Source organism: Fukomys damarensis, unplaced genomic scaffold (genome assembly GCF_012274545.1).
Source record: "Fukomys damarensis isolate Sample0158 unplaced genomic scaffold, DMR_v1.0_HiC HiC_scaffold_30, whole genome shotgun sequence".
NCBI lineage: Eukaryota > Metazoa > Chordata > Mammalia > Rodentia > Bathyergidae > Fukomys > Fukomys damarensis.
Window position 1 is genome coordinate 30,501,287 of NW_022900942.1, and position 18,450 is coordinate 30,519,736.

Genomic DNA, 18,450 nt, shown 5'->3' on the forward strand with positions numbered 1-18,450 from the left:
ATAGCATAAAATGTCATGCTTAAACAGTTTATAATTTAGGAACTGATTTTTGAGTGTTTACAAAAATATATAAAAATATATTTAAAAATTGATATACACATTTTCCAGAAACTCCTTGAGTTATATATTAGTTCAAATGGGTTCATATAATATAAATTATTTCTCAAAGACAATCCTAAAAATAATACTGCTATCAATTTCAACCCTCAGAGATACTGATTAAGTGTGGCTTGGGCATGGGGAGTTCTAACACTCTACCTGGTTATTCTAATGCAGAAAAACACAAAAAGACAGACATAATACAAAACTGTGTGAATAGTAATTTAGGGATGTGAGAATTCAGAACACCCAGTTTAATTTGAATTTCTGATAAAAGTCTATTAACTTTATGTGTTTGTATGTCCCAAATATTGTACATTTAACTGAGTTCTTGTATTTTACTTGGCAATCCTAAATAGTACACTAAATCTTGTGCAAAAAAAAATGGGGTGAAGAATCCATGTATCTAATTGTTTCATTATATATGCATAATACAGATTTTCAATATTCGTTTCTGGGGAAGGGATCTATGGTAGGAAGTAAGAAAGGAAAATGCATTTTTTACTATACTATACACTTTTGTGCATTTTTAGTTTTAAACCACATGAATGTATCATGTATTTTTAAACAAATAACTTGATAAAATTAAAAAAATAATTTCCAACCTGGTAAACAGAAAACAAATCTAATATATGTGATATACAAAAATGGGCATCTGAAATGAACAGACATTTCTCAGACAAAGAAGTAAAACCAGCAAATAAATATATGAAAAAATGTTCCACATCACTGGTCATTCGAGAGATGCAGATGAAAACAACACTGAGATTCCATCTCACCCCACAAAGAATGGTTGCTATCAAGAAATCAACCAATAACAAATGTCGGCGGGGGTATCTTTCCAAAAGAATTAAAAGAATCATATGACAATGATATATGCACACCTATGTTTACAGCTGCACAGTTTGTAATAGCTAAAATCAGCCCATTTGCCCAACAGTTGGAGACTGGATAAAGAAGATGTGGTTTATCTATAAAATGGAGTACTACTCAGCCATAAATAATGAGAAATTAGAGTCATGTATATGAAAATGGATACATATTGAGGATATACTCCTAAGTGAAATAAATGAGTCACATGTGTATAAATACAGAATAGTTTCTCTAGTGTGAAAAACTATAATGGTACATAAGATACTAATGGTATAAATGACAATGTGAAATAGAAAGAAAAGAACTAAAGGTGGAGGGGAAGTGGGAAGGGTAGGGGAAAGGAAATAAGGGAAAAGAAAGAAAAACATGAGAAAATGAAACAATGGAAATAAAGTATTTGTAAAAACGGAAGGGAGGAGGGGTTGAAGGGAGGGAAGGGACAAGGAGAAAAAACGAGAACCAAGACCTGTCATGTAAAGGTACAAGGACCCAATAGTGAATGTAACTGTACTGTGTACCTAAAATGTACCAACAAACTCAATGAAAAAAAAAAATAATGTATGTGATATATTTAGAAAACAAAATTGATAGAAATTTGCTCAAAGGATTTATTTTATGGTACTCTAATTTTTTAGTGTAGATATAAGTAGAATTAATGAAAATCACTAGTTGAGTTGCTTGACTATAATTAAATTAATATTAGCAACCTGTCACAATTATAAGTACTTTGCATGTATTAGTTAATTTAATCCTCTCAGGAATCAAATTAAAAGGCTAAATCTCAGAAAGTGTAAGTCATCTTGCTCAAGACCACACTGCTAATGATTGGCAAGACTAGGGCTTGAATCCAGGTCTGTTCCCTCTAAATCGCAGACTATTCCTTTGAAACACAACACAACACAGGACAGCACAACATTCTACTGTCTTCTACAATAAGCATTCCAAAAAGTCATAAAATTTATAGGTAGATATGAAAGTCAATGTAAAGAGCAAAAGCAATCAATAAACACTTTTATTCACCATAAGTCACTGACCTGTGCAATGTGTCACTAGTAAATCTTCCCTCCCTACCTCTTTGTTTTTAAATAAAAATAAGTATATTTCACTTTGTGCAATACTGTTTAAAGAAAGTTGTTTATAAATATAATTTATGCAAATGTTCTCATATTTAGAATTGTGAGTCTGCTTTTTAGACAAGTTCTCCATTAATTTTTTAAGATAGGAAGAGATTTTCATAAAATGACTGACTCAATCCATTAGTTTTTTAAAAATTAGGTTCATAATGAAATAATCTGAGAGTCTGATAATCATTCTTCAGAAGTGAGGGTCTTAAAACAAAATATGATTGGTGTTTTTTATACAAAAAGAACATTTTGTGGAACTCCCAAGTATTTAACCAGTTAGATTGAGTTTCTAATTCCAGCCTACAATTCACTAATTATTGTTTTAAAAGTATAAGTAAATATTTGTCAGGGAGAAATATAATGTCACTCAACTTATCAAACCAGTACTATTTTTAATATCTTATCAGAAATAGAAATATGCTAGAGGGCTAGTTTTCTATTGTGACATTTCTCCAAAATTTGTTTTTGTCTATATATTCTATGCTTTCCTAAGTCATCTAGCTTTCTCATAGTGCAGGGTGGATGCGGAGCATGGGAAGAAAGATGATTACCTGTCAGAAAAGACCATGAAAACTAATACTGAAGGGTCTTTAAAGTTAATGGTTTTGCAAACAGTTGACCAAGAACTATTATCCCATTAAGAAAAGCTCCGCAGGCTCCTGAGTAGTCCTTTGGATTTCTGCCCAATGATGGGTTGGGAGTGAACTTTTGGCAGGTAGCCAGCCTATCCAGGTCCTCTTGGGCTGCCATGAACTGAATAAAGCAGGACACAGAGAGGCTGCAGCAAGCCTTGACTCTCTGCGTTCAAGCTGTCTGCTCTTTCCCATTACACATCAACACTTCTGAACAAATCACGTTATGATTTCCAGTTGAAGCTGTGGTAAAAGGAACTGAAGTTAGAGCTTAGCCTGGGCAATTTAGCAATTTACTGAGACCCTGTCTCAGTAAAACAAACAAACAAACAAACAAATAAATAATTAAACTGGGGGCTGGGGTTGTAGCTCAGGGGTTCAATAGCTAGGATAAATATAAATATAAAATTAAAGAATGAGAGCCAAGACCTGTCAGGCAAAGGTACAAGATCCCAGTGATGAATGTAACTGTACTGTATACCTAAAAGATGCCAATAAACTCAATGAGAAAAAAAATAAAAATAAATTAAATAAATATAAAATAAAATAAACCTACTCAGTAAAGAACATATGAGCCCAAGCTCTGAAGTGTTGCTGGCCAGCTGATGGGTGCCAGCATTACCATTTTGGGCAGCAGTGTTTCTACCACTGGCTCGATATTTCACTTATTTTCTTCTTTATTCCTCATCAAAGTGAGCATTTTCTTTGAAAGAACAAAATCAAGGAAATGTATAACATGCGAGATCTACACTGTCAAAGACTGAGTCTAAAATGCAGTGACTGAGGATTTTATGTTACTTTTAGTCTCCTTCACTCCGCCACCATACCATGAACTTTTTTGATATCTTCACGTCTAATTTACCAGATATTTTACAGAATGCATTATGGTCTGGTAAGGTACTACCTGCACTTAATCTGCATAAAATTCATATTATTTCCAATAATTGAAATTGCATCTCCCATTTATCATATTGTTATATGTAGTTGAATCTAGGTTTTCTTAATTTTAAAAAATAAGAAACTGAATTATTATATTTTATAATTGTGATGATTTAAAATTTTTCTCTCAGTTTTCTGAAGGATAACTTCTGTTTTCTCATTCTTTTCCCTTCTGTAGGTGAACCATTTTTTAAAAAGCCTCCTTAACTAAAGATTATGGAAACATATGTACATCTACTAATGAATAAAGCCGATGAATTGTTCCCATTAAATATTTTATTGATATGAAGGTCCACGGCTTAATATAAAAGTCTTTAAAAATCACTATCATCTAATGTTTATGAAAAAGATTTAAATTTTTTAATGAATTCTTGCAAGAGTTGGATTAATAAGCACATTTAGAAAATCAGAATAAATTAAGCTTAAGAATTTGGGCAATAAATCCATGAAATATATGTAGGGAAGTTTAAATAAGTCTTTAAAGCTTTCTTAAATCTTTTATTGTTCCTTAATATTTAGAACTATTTGAGCCTATGTTTTCCTGCACCTTCCTCTACCTCAATATCATAAAAGTCTTAGTATCAGTGGTAGAATGAATTAATAAATAAAAATGAGTGTAGATATTTTAAAAAGACACAGACTTTAAAGGGAATTTTCAGATATATCTAACATCATAATTAACAAGATATTTTTAAATGCAGTAACATCATGTTCTTATTTGGAGTAGGCTAAGATGGGTTTGGATTATGTATGGTTTGTATGTTTTTCTGAACATCTCTGTAGGGACTCATAGACAAGCTATGATCAAACATTGTGATGCTTATAAGCATAAGAAGAAAGCTGGCTAATATACAAAGAGTTTGTGCCAAACTGCCAGAATATCAAGTTGTAAGGGGAGACTCGCTTTTCTGCATGATGAAAAACGTTATTAAACCTGGAACACTCACTCCCCCTCTGCCATACCTCCTTTTTCACACTGACACCAATGGTGGGACAGAAAATGAAGGAAAGACCAAAAAAGAAGAAAAGAAAGAAAAAGGTCTACGTGAATTTTGTAGGACTTAAAGAGCAGATCAGCTACTTAATTAGGGCGTTGCATCATAGTAGGTTTTCAGGGACCAACTATTTAAGAAGTAGTTCTAAATTAAAAACAATCAGCTCATGAACTGAATGTGCTTCATCAGTTGGTTTTCTGTCTGTCCTTGACTTGTCTCCAGCACTAAATAAACCTCATGAATCTTTAATTTGGTGAAAGTTATAGCAATTATTGGCATTACTGAGCTCTGTAGGTATTTTAATTCATAGATATTTATTATGGTTTATGGCTAATTCCATGTCTTTTTCTAAAAGCTGTATCCCGAAGAGGATATGGATTTATAGACAAACCATAATTGTGCACTGTGCTGTATTCATGAACTTGGCTGGTTCTTGAAGTTGCACCCTTGTTATCTCAGACTCCACCCGGATTAGCAAGGAGTTCCTCCCTCTCCTCTGCAGCTATGGGACAATTTTTCTTCTCGTTCCATGCCTCTTAGCTTTCCTGCCCTTTATTTAGACTGTGGCTAAACCTGTTTGAATGAGCAATCAGCATACAGATGAAGTCATCAGAGAGGAGATTGCCAATATTCATTTTTAACTAAATATCTTAATTTTTATTACCTGAAAAAAATATATAGCTACAGTTTGGCCAAACATTATAGAATTTTGAAGAAATATTTTTAAAAAGACTTGGTATTAGCAATTTATGTCTTAGAAAAAATAAAAATAATAATTTACTTTAAAAATTATACTGGTCTTTTCTGTTTATGTTTGTAAAATATCTTTAAGCATTTCAATGACATATGATCTGATCTGTACTTTCCTTAAGGTAGACTAAGCAAGAAATCATTTACATATCCTTTCTTACAAACAAGTGTGACAACCAATTCCACATCAGCTTTCTAAATGTCACTGCCTTGAAATTGAATATCATTTGAAGAAAAGTCAGGTACACATAGACATTTATTCATCAAATGAATAAATGGAAAGAAAAAAAATACAGGACCCGACTTTCCCATGATGAGTGAATGAGTCTTGCTATAGGGTTGGTGCTTACATAAGAATTTGCCATGAGACATCTGACACAACTTGAAGCCTCACATTTCCCAGCGTGTTGGTGCAGTAAAAGCAGGATATCATTTGTTCACGATCATGAGCAAGGTACATTTTGTCTTTCAGGAACGTCAAGCTGTGACCTCTTTTGAACTAATTTTTTCTATAGCATAGGTCTGTTTTTCTAGGCTGGCAGTCTAGCAATGGGACTGCATAGGCTACTGGGGCCTACTTTCCTAGAGGAAAACATTCAGAAGCCAAATGGCGTTAACGATTACACTAAAATTACCAATACTTATGAAATCTTTTGCTATCATGTGTCTGTGAGGTTGGACATTTAGTTTGCAGTTCTGGGTGTGTTTGGAGAGCCTACAGTTATTTATACACCAACCTCATATTCTAGTTTTTGTCTAAGGTTGACTCAGAAAAAAAAAAAAAGTCACCATTCTGGATGGAAAACACACAGACCAGTTAATGAATTATTACTACTTCAGGGTGTAGAATTGCTACAGCAACTACTAGCTCACTGAATTTATTTACATATACTTTTAATGTTCACTCAATAGGTGGGAGACTGAGAACTTATTGTCAGAGATACCTATATTGATGTATTATGGTGAAGAAGCCTAAATTCTATGCAAAAGCCAATTAGCCTTGCAAGGACAGAGGTAACAGACTACAGCAGGGAGACCAAGGACCCTTTTTACAGAAGGGTCAGTGAGCATGTGTTCAGAACCGGGGATCTAAACAGTTGTTTAGCACTAGTTCTGTTGGTGTCATGGAAAGTTGAAGTGGAGGCTGCTTTAGAAATTCCAAGCCGTAGTGGTTCCAACCACATAGTCCACATTACCTTTGGTTAATATAGTTCTTTTGTCTCAAATTTTTCTCTAACAATTCTAGTTCAAGTTGGAACTTCTAAGATCCAGCATTTGGACTTTTGCTATACATGTAAACAAGCAAATATGCCTACTGGGAAGAATAATGTATAAGATATTTTCCACTATGGCTACTTTAGCAAAAATTAATCAGGAGAACTGGTCAACAAGTCAGTGATTCCCCAGCTTCAGAGCAACAAAATAATACTAAGCAATAGGAAAATTTTTAAAAGAAAGAAAAGATAGGCTCACAGACAATGAGATAATCGAGAGATAATCATTTTAGTTGGGATTTAGACAAGAAAGAAAGTTTTCTCCAGTTAGCCTCAGTAAATGACAAAGAGAAAAGACTCAAAGAGACAATCTTACTTGTATGATAAAATAGACATGTAATAAAATTATCTATCTCAAAAGGAGTTTAGGGACTATAGGAAATGCTTGGCTTTATAAAATGATCATCGCTTCCACTTAAATAGGAAATGTGAAGAGTGTACCATTTCTCTAAGAAGGCTGCAAAAGGGCATCTTTTGCTTCTTCCTTAAGGAAGTTTCATGACCATTCTTAAGTTTCATAACTATTCTTAAGAATGTTACAGATTTATAGACACCATTGCTATGGTAGAAAAGTAGTTCTGGAAGCTCATCACCGGAATGGGTATCATAAAAATAGTCACTCCCCTCTTTAATTCCAGTATCAATTCATATCAGCCCAAGTGAATGGGTCCCAAGGTCATAGGAATTAAGTGACAGGTGGCATTTAAAAAACAAAATAATATTATTCATCATCTGGTCCACTCCTTAAAGTTGTCTCTATTAATGTTGGATTTGAGGTATGCTCTCAATATGCTTTCAAAAGGACTTCATAGATTAAAAATATTTGCTTCTCTGTCTTTATATTCCCTTTCACTCAGAACCCTATGGTTTAGAGAAGATATAACTGTTATCTGTGTTATCCAGTTCAGTTTGCCTTTAAATCATTGCTTGAGCTAGTTCTGGTAACCTTGTTAAGTAAAACTGGACACAAAAAGAGTGTGTCTACAATGGAAAGACTATTTATATACTTTTCCCCTCTTCCGAATTTTTTCATGCTTTGCATATATATGATATACAAGTCCTGAGATCAACAAATTACATGTAAAAAAAATTCCAAATAGAAGGCAGTGGTAAGAAAAAAATATAATTTGCAAAATGATACCACATGAAACTAAATTACCAAACTTTTGATGTCTTTGCACAATAGCTTTGACTTCGAAACTGGTACCTGTAATAAATGCATGCTTTGGGGTGACATTTCAAAGATGAAAATGACAGTGCTTATTGTCAATCTTTAGTCAAGGGCTTATGTTACCCTTAACAACCATGTCAGATAGTTATTTAAAGTGATTCACAAATGTTTATCAGGAGCTGTAAGAGCACATCCTCCACTCCTGGTAATAGAACTTATGCCCACATATTCATATTTTGTCATTACACCTTCATACAAGTCCAGAAACTTTTTACAAAACATGAAATCTGTGCCTGTGTTATTTTATCTATAATCAAAACTCAAACCAGAAAGAAACACAACACAATGATCTTTTCTGAGAGAATATGAGATATGGATGAATTTACAAGAGTATAATTTAGAAGACTCACAGTTGGATAATAGCTTATAAATAATGAAATTAACCAAATTAATGCTCCAGAAAAAAAGAAGGATGAAAATTGACATGGTTTTTAATCAAAAATCTTGACTGGTATGTAGATATGATTATATGTTTAACATGAGTCATTTAACTGTTTTTTAGGATTTAGGTTTTCTGTCTATAATAGTTAGAGAATGAAAAATGAGATGTTGGCAAATTACAAGGAGTTTTTATTAAAGACACAGTTGTTCTGAACTAGATGTATTAAATGATACATCCCTAACAGAGTTTTGCAGAAAGCATATAAATTGGGCAATTAGAGATGCACTAAATTTTCATATTAAAATTTTAATAATTACAAATACTTGTGGTAGAAATCACAACATAAAAAAATTAAGGTAAACATAATAGAATGTCTCCTACATTTTTGCAAATAATGATCTGGACAAAATATTTACATGGAAGTGGATATAGGGTAGAGAAGAGAAAATAGGATGAAGAGAATAACTTCCCTAAACTTGGTCAATCATTTGACACGCTTTTCCACTCAATCACTTTACAATAATTTCCATGTTACTGTAACCTATAAAACAATTCCTATTAGAAAATTATTCTTTAATTCTTTTTGAGCCTCAAGATACATAATTGTTATGATTTGGTAAGTAGGTCTTGAGGTTAAAAGAGTCATAAATGTAGTCAAAGCAGAACTAAAACAAAACTATTGAGGAAACTAAACAGTTCATTTCTTCTTAAACTAATAATGGCTGGGTATCAGTATTACCGCCTGATATTAATGAGCCCAAATCAATAGATTCCTTCACTGTGGGGATCTGCTACGTTTCCATTCAGTGGTACTTGAACATATTCTAGTCGATTTAATAGGGGAGAGAGGAGAAAATACAGGTAAACACAATCATAGGGCAAGGAAATGTTACTTAGAGTTGTTATCCCACAGAACAGGATAAATTATATCGTACTTATAAACTCAGAGCTATAGGCATATTTAATATGTCCCTCCAATTTAAGAACAACAGTCAAGATAATAATAAATATATGTAACTAGAAACATTACATTTTCATAAGTTCTTCCAGAACTTTAATGTCATTATTATCCAAACCAGAGTAGTGTCTACAGAAAATAAAAATTTTAATGTTATTAGTCCAATGTTGTGGCTACTTCTCCTCTCTTTTCCAGGGACAAATGTCATTTGTTAAAATGAGTTTCAGTGATCATTTGCATCCCAGTTTCAATTACTAGCATAACCTAGGAAGGGCAAATTCCAGAAGTCATTTTTTGTCATTTCCAACAGAATGACCATAAGAACCTCAAGTGCTGTATGTCTTCTTCCCTCAACTTGCCTCACCTCCTCTCTGCATGATTTCATTTTCCAGGATCACTACTGATCCATAATTTTCAGAAAATTAGAAAATTAGGCCTCAAAAATGTCTTCTTTCCTCAAGTATCTTGTCAATGTCCACTTTTATCAATTATTTCTTTAATCTGACTTTTTTCCTCCCCAATATTATATTTTCTGAGTTAATTTCAGACCTTTTTCATTTCTCAGTCTGACAGCCTTAACCAATTCTTTATTATCACAATAACGACACTCAAAAATGAGCAATGAAACCTTACCCGGTTATACTAAAATTACTTGCTTATGTCTCTCTATTTTACCAGATTCTAAGTTAAGAGCAGAAACTACCTCTTATTCATCATAGAAACCAAAAATACCAAAGAGAGTGATGACATGGAGTAGATACTTCGTGAATTTTTAAGTAAAAATTACAGACAGACAAAAATTATATTGGGAGATGAAATTGTAGCAATTTTAACATGGAGAGCAGGTCTTTTATTTCCATTTTAAACATTAACTTGGCATTTTTCTTAGTTTATATTATCCTATAGTCATCAGAATTTGTGCTCCCCACCAAATGTCAATATTTCTTAGATTTCTTATTTTCACCTTTGGATCTAATGACCATGTACCGTACATGTTTATTATGGGGGGAAAATGGGAAGCAGTTTTGAGCTATTTTTGCCTCTGATTCTAATTTCTACACACTTTGAAGAATATGATTCCTAAAAAGTAAGGGAGATAATATTTCTACCGGTTAAAACATACTGGGGTGCAAATAATATATCTTTGTTTAAATGAATCATTAATATGTATGAATATAGATTATCTCTTTTCTTCTTCTTCTTCTTCTTCTTTTTTTTTGTACCGGTTATTGAACTCAGGTCCTTGCGCTTTCAAGGCAGGCCACCGAACCTCTGAGCTAAATTCCCGGCCCCCTCTTTTCTATTTTCAATCAGTTCTCTATTCTCAAGGTGCCAAGATTTCACCCTCATGTGTGATTCCACTTCTCTAGACTACTTAGGCTACATCTCAAGGCTTTGTTTCTCCAAAGTCACTCTGATCCCCACCTTCCTGCAAGCAAAGAATCTGGAATTTGTTTCTGGTTCCTTGGCCTCATGCATGAGACTACTTGAAAAGTCAAAGTGGATTTTGAAAGGGTGACTACTTTAAGGAGTTAAAACCGTGAGGTACACTTGATTAGAATAACCATTGGGAACTGGAGAGAAAAATGTAATACAAGGGTAATTCTTCTTTGTAGCAGCCCAGTTGTTGTTACCACATAGGATTTTACAGATAAATTGAATTTAATATCTTCCTCTGCATTTCCAGAGGCAACAGATGCACCCCAGGGCTTCTCCACGTCTGCAGAGGAGACCACATATGCAGGCTCCTATAACTTCCCTAATGGAGGATAAACCATACTGGACTAGATTCCTTACCCTCCAATTTTCATTTTTCCCTCTCCTTCATCTAATGACATACTCTATAATCCCAGGTAAAATGAGCTCTCTTTAAATCTGTGAATTCCTGGGTCAAGACAGGGAGCCCAGATTAACAATATCCAAAGCATTAGTAGCAAGGTGCATGTTCTCCTTTTGTGGTCTTGGTTTTTATAGTGTCTAAATGAACAATTAAAATAAAACAGAGGGGATTTGGGAAGATTGTGTTGGCCAATTTCAAAATAAGTGGCACCTGTTTATGGCTTAGTGAAGTCCTAGAGAAAAGCAAACTCAAAGCTCCTTGTTCATTTTATTACTACTACTATGTGGTCTTCATCTAAGTGGCCTGTTTCCAGCTGAAGATTAAACAACAGGTTCTTCTCATAAAACACCCTCATTATTTAAGATTTTTCCCTCTCAGCTATAAATATGAGAATATTTTATTACCGTGTTTTTTTTTCCTAAGATGTTTCCAGTGTTGTTTTCTATATTGTTTCTACTGGAAGCATGTACGTCCAAAACATAGCAGGTAGTACTTGAGAATACAGTAGACATTGCTAACTTTAGGAAGATTATGATCACAAAAGGAGAGGAAAAGGACAGGCACAGGAATTGAGAATAATGATTTCCATAAGTGAATGGTGGGAGCTATTAGTTTATTTGAGGAATTAAGAAATTAGCAAACCAGTTGCATTACTCCTGCATTTTGCAGCACTTAATGGGAAAATGCAGAAAATCAAAAGGTTGAGTGAGTCCAAGGAGACACCTAAATCAATATGTGACTCTAAAACTCCTGACTCTAAAAAGTTTTTTTTTTTGGTTGATTTTTTTTTTTGGGCACTAAGATAGGCCCAGTTTTTCTTTCTCTTTGAAAAATCTAATTTTAGTCTATAATTTTAATACCTTAACATACCCAGAAATATTTATCAAAAACACATTTCTTTTACAAAAATAACATTCTGAATAGTGAATGTTAAGTACTGAGTGCATCTTTTAATAAACATCTCAGGTTCTGATTGCCTTGTTTAAGTTAGACTAAACAAATATAAATCAACGTTGCCTTTTCTAATTATTCTTATTCTATTGTATCCCTCAGGTCAGATTCAGTAGACAGTTCCATTATTCTGAGAAAGCTAAAGAAGCCACAAGAAAACAGATTGTCTTGACCCTTAGTTTGTTATAATTAGAAATAGATTTATGTGCTATAGACAGAATACTAAAATAAAGTTCTGTACTTTCTCCCTAAACCTTTTTAAATGAATTTCTTCTTTTTTATAGAGTTTATATTTCTTCTTTTAATATCTGTGTTACATGCACTCACATATATCTACTTATTCGCACATATATGTCTATATCTATGGACATCTATCTAGCTTCTTGCAAAATGGATAGATATGTGAATATTACAAAAAGAGAAAAGGCTAAAACATGAAGCTAAAAATATAGGTGACTCACATCTAGAGTTAGATAGCCCGGGCTTGGTGGCACATGACTGTAATCCCAGCACTCAGGAGGCTGAGGGAGGAGGTTTGCTGTGAGTTGAGACCAGCCTGGACTACATAGTGAGTTCCAGGTCAGTCTCATCTACATAGTGAGACTTTCTCTCAAAAATACAAGACAAAACAATACAAAAAATCTAGAGTTAGACAGTAGGACTGTTAAAATAGTCAATAATACCTTTCATTTTACACAGGGGAAAATCAAGGTCTTAGAGACTAGATGTCATGTCCATAGCTAAATACTATGCGACACTGAAAATGATAGATTAATAATAGATTAAAAATAATTGTATGGCTTAACTCCCACTAATTTATGAGTCTATATCTGACCTATATAAAATTGCTCACAAAATTATGTGGGTGGATCTTAGTATCTTTTAATATAGCTATACTAACCCAAAGATGTTCTTACATTTTTGGCTATTTGTATTTTTGGCTTTGCTTTGTTGGATTTATTCTTTCTGAATCCGTCCCCTATCAGGCACTGAGACATTCTTTAGTTGTCAACTGAGATGCAATGTCCTCACAACAGACCTCTTTACCACTCCCATCCTTATTCTTTTCTCTGCAATTTAAGTAAACTACTCGCAGCCATAATGACTTCACAATATTCTTTGATTTTAATTTACTCAGTGTTGTTTAATCCTATTCTGAATAAGGAAAGGAGAGGCAAAATAGAAATGGAGAAATTTCACTTGCAGATGTGGATGACTTCCTTATTCACTGCTTCATTTTGAAAAATGTTGCAAAAAAAACCTTTGGCTTTCCTTAATATTTTGTCCAGCCCACTCAGTTTGGTTTTACTCTTCCTCAAACTATGCTGACTGCTCACAGACTTTGATATTTCTAATTATGTATTTCTTTGTCCATCTGTCCTGCCAATCAGCTTTAAAAACTGACTTGATTCAGTGGCAGTGAACCTTTGGCATGCATGCCACAGCAAGCTGTTTGCTATTGCTGAAAGCTTTCAAAGGTTCTCCATCACTGGATTAGACCCTGAATGTAGCCTCAAGAGTTTATGTAGTGGTCTCTCTCTTCTCTTTTTCTCTTTGGGGTTAGGCAAAATGCTACTTCTAAGGTGTTTTAAGTTCGTTTTTCTGGATAGCTTATTTTGAGCAGTCTATCTCTAATCAGAGTTGCCATGGATTCCAGACGGTCATGGGAAATGACCACATCCTTGTCCTCCTGCCATTCTCTATTTTAGCAACATCTGACACCACTGACCATTTTTGAAAAACTTCCTGGCTAGAGTTCATGATTATAGTGTCCCCTGATAATTTATCTCCCACTTTATTGGCTTTTTACTGACTCTTTGTATGTACTACACAAGATCCTGGAGCATTAGGATAAGCAAGCACATGATTCTCAGGCCTCTATTTCTTTCTTGAATATCTTTCTAGGTAATCCTCCTCAAGACCAAGGCTCTGAATAGCACCCATAAGAACTTGACCCCCAAATTTCAAATTTCAGCTGTGACTTCTAAGTGCTCCAGATTCATATATTCAAAACTTCAATTGAATATTTCTATTGGATATCTATAAATACCTAATGTGTCTAGAAACAGATTCTTTACTTCCTTTTTCTTTGTCTTTTTATTGAGGTTATTGGTACAATCTAGGTATACAATACAATTACATTCATCACTGGGATTCTGTACCTTTACATAATAGGTCTTGATTCTCATTTTTCCCCTTGTCCCTGCCCTCCCTTCACCCCCTCCTCCCCTCCCCATTTACAAACACTTTATTTCCATTTTTTCAGTTTCTCATATTTTTTTCCTCTCCCTTATTACCTTTCCCCCACCCTTCCCACTTTCCCTACACCTTTAGCCCTTTACTTCCTATTTCACATTATTAATTATCTCATTAGGATCCTGTGTACTATTATAGTTTTTCACACCAAAGAAACTATTCGGTATTTCAGTTAAAGAAATCTCTGTATGAACATTAAAAGTAGGGAATCCTAAAATAAAACTAAAAAGGAAAGTAAAAGAGAAAAGGCAATGATGTAGCATCAAAATAATCCTTAATTCTGGAGATGAAAATGGTCCCTGAACATATTTAAATTGCTTCTCGCTCTTATAGTCTTATCTTATGCTTTTTTTCATTATTTAGAGAATACTTTATTAGTTTCTGTAATCAAACCCACATAGATATGACCTTACATATTTAGTGCGATGTGTTACCCCTGTACACATGGAAAAAAAAATAAATTAACATTTCTAGACCAATATGGTTGTCCATTTCTGTACAATGCCAAGTCAACACAGTAAATTGGGATGACTTTTTCCGAAGTTGGCAGCCCCCTTACTTCCTTTTTAAAACTTTTTGTCTTAGCTATATCCATCTTAGTAAATGGCTTCACATCTGCCCAGGATCATCAATATGCATCCTGGTGATCATTTTCACTCTTTCATTCCGTCATTTCCACCTTTGTCCAGTTTATTAGCAAGACCTACCAACTCTGCTTTCTAAGGTTTTCTCAGTGAATCTACTTCTCCCCATGACCGCTGTCCCAAATTTAATCTATGCCACTCCAATCTCTGGTGTGTGGGAACAGCCTCCTCTCTAGTCTTTCTACTCTTGTAGAAACGAAGCCAAAGATATTTTTAAAATAAAACATTACTTCCTTAGGTATCAAATGCTTTCATCACAAAAAATAATGAATATTTGAGGTGGTAAATATTCTAAATATCCTGATTACACAACGTATAGTCAGCAGAAGATTAGTTGCAGGATACCAAAGTATAACCAAATCTACAGATGCTCAGGTCCCTTATATTGGCACAACCTGCACACATCCTCCTGTATACTTAAAATCATCTGCAGCTCATTGATAATACCAATACAATATAAATGCCATGGAGGTGGTTGTTATGCTGTATTGTTTAGGAAATTATGATGAGAGAAAAGGCTTGCACATTTTCAATACAGATGTAATTTTTTTCAAATATTTCTATCCGTGGTTGAACCCAACAAGAGAGAGGGCCAACCTCATATGTGTACTGAAGCATCACATTGTACTCCATACATATGTACAGTTGTTATGTGTCAGTAAAATTAAAATTAAATTGAAAACAGTGCCCATGGCTTTTTCTGACCACTGAATCACACACAGTCCCTTCCAGGCCTCTTGTATTATTTTATCATTTAGCATGTGTTTTCTTTAATAACACTGAAAGTTACAGAATTGTTAATTTTTTTTATTTAGTTCTGTGTTCATCTCCCCACCATGGGATGCAGTTTTTATGATAGTAGTTTTTATGATAGAGACTGTGTATGTTTGATTAACCTCTCTTATCCACAGTGCTCAGAATAATAAAGTTCATAGCATGCTCAATAAGTATCTGTCAAAAATAAAAGCTTGACAGGTTAATCTAAATGATAGTTTTTCTCATTTCACCCAAAATCAAAATGAGAATAGGATCTCCAAGCCCCTCCACGCTCTCACCCTATTATCCTTCCTCCCTATATCTTGACCCCACACCCCATGTGGATGTACAGTCTTTGCTGTCCTTGGAGGATGCCAGGCAAACCTCTGCTTTCTGTTCTTCAGTCTGGAATCCTCTTCTCCTGTCCACCAGGATCATTCCCTTGCTTCTTTTAGTTAGGTACTGAAAGACTGTCCAGGGAGCCTCACCTTGGCACCTAATATAGAATTTTAACACTCCTTGTCCCGTGCAACTGAGCATCAACACATGCCCCACCTGCAGCTTTATAATCTCTCCTTAGCGCTGTTCTCTAATGTACCATAGATTATATTTGCTTATCTTGTTTGGCTTTTGTCTCCCAGGTAAAGGGTAAGCTCCACAGGGTTAGGAATTTTGTCTGTTTTCTCTACTGCTCTCTACACAAGAGTCCAGAGTTGTGTTTGACACTATAAATAAGTATCTGTTGAATAAATGAACAAGCAATTTAATATATTATTTTTCTTAATGTGTTGAACATTTGCTTAGTTAAAAAGACTGGACCTGGGCCGGGGATTTAGCTCAGCGGTTCAGTGGCCTGCCTTGCAAGTGCAAGGACCAGAGTTCAATCCCTGGTACTGAAAAATAAAATAAAATAAAAAAGACTGGACCTATTGAAGATTTCACCTGGCTATTTGTTAAAGTGTTGTCATTATTGGTAATCTAGACAAGTGTCCCTCATTTAAGGAAGGCTAGTGAGAGAAGGTTAATAGTTGGAGAATGTGAATAACGATTGTGAAGGGACTTAAACAAATTAGTATTCTCAGTTCCCACATAAAATAGGTTTATTATTATGTTCCTCATTCGTATTTCCACAGAAAAATCTTAAGTCCTATATACACTTACTATAATAATGAGTTGAAAAAAATCATTCTCCCTTTGGCGGCCATATTTAGAAAGTGATATACTTTTCACAGGACATATCTGGTTTGTCTTGTCTGCTTTTATTGTAATTATTTTCCTGAATCTCAACATTACAAATAATTGCTTCAGAGCTGAACTGTTGGTTAACCAGCCATGATGAATCAACTCAAGAAGCAGGATTAATTGTGACACAAGTTTTATGAGAATAGTTGGTCTACATTTCGTGCTCTACTGATCAGAGAGATGAAAAATCTAAGCAAAGATTTCCAAGAATGAGGGTAAAAACAGAAAAAAAAAATTCTGTTCTGAACCCCCTGGGACTTTGGATGACCTCCACATTTCCAGAAGAACAGTTACATGAACAACAATTCTGAAACCAGAAGGTAATTTTAGTATAATATGGTGAACTAAGAAGCTGAGGAAATCACTTTTATAGGGTTGCCTTCCCTATGGGGTCAAAAGTGCTGGTGCCAGAAATGACCCATGATAAAAGAGAGCTATGTTTGGCTTACATGTGACAGATTCCCTTTATTCCATTTTGGCAACTATGAGAACAGGCTCATCCAGTTTCATCGGAAATGTTTTGTTTTCTTTTGAAAGTGATGATGGTAACATCCTATGGGAGGTTCATAGTCAGTTCTTAAACAGATAAAACCAAATAGTTTAATGTTAAGCCATCTGTCTATAGTACTCCTTTCTGTCATCTGTAAGAATTCCCTCTTGACCTTAAGAGTGGCTGATCTCATTTAGGTAGAGGATTAGGCTAGGAAAGTATGAAGAATAACTATTTATTTGGGGAGTGGGGTGGCACAAGACAAGTGTGACACTTATTTTATAACTACAATGTAGACTTTAAAATAGCCTGAAAAATCCAATAAGCCTATATCCCCGAGTCTGCAATAATGACGAAGTACATCTTTTCTGTTAACTTTTCAAAATTTTGTTTACAAATGTGCGTATAAATATAATTAAAAATTGAGAAGTATGAACGTTTTTCTTTTAAATAGAAATCAATCCAAATGCACATCTTTATGATATTAAATAATGTTGTTACTAATAATCCTGAGACAACCTGTAATTCATTTTAACCAATTTTATAAGGTGCCATTTAAACAAGTGGAATCCTAAATCCTTAGTTTTAGATCTTGACTGAGAAGTCAGTAAACACATTATAGGCTTGACAGCTTTAACCAAACCCAGTTTTAGCCAAACATCATTTTCCTTGGAAGGCGGACACTGTTTACAGTTCACCTGCTTCAGTAGTTTTCAAAGGCTTAATTAGATAATGTTTCATTGAGGGGGAAGATCTTGGGCACTACTACATCGGGACCACTTGCACGAACACAGACACACACTCTAGTGGATGCAACGCTTCGCTCAGAATTCGAAAGTAACAGCAAAAAAAAAAAAAAAATTAGAAAGCAGACATGACTCTTGATTTCTCTGTGGCTGATTCTCCTGAAGAAGTGCGAGGAAAGAAATACCTAATCAGCCTCGCCAGGATGACACCCTAAGCACATTATCATCGTTTTGATTTTTATTCACCATCGTCTTTTTTTTTTTTTTT

General features: G+C 34.4%; 1 protein-coding gene across 3 annotated transcripts in view; it reads right to left on the reverse strand.

Annotated features, from left to right (window-relative positions):
- Rab27b (RAB27B, member RAS oncogene family) overlaps nucleotides 1-18,450 on the reverse strand; it is a 148,920-nt gene that overhangs the window by 34,761 nt on the left and 95,709 nt on the right. The gene's annotated exons all lie outside the window — the stretch shown is intronic.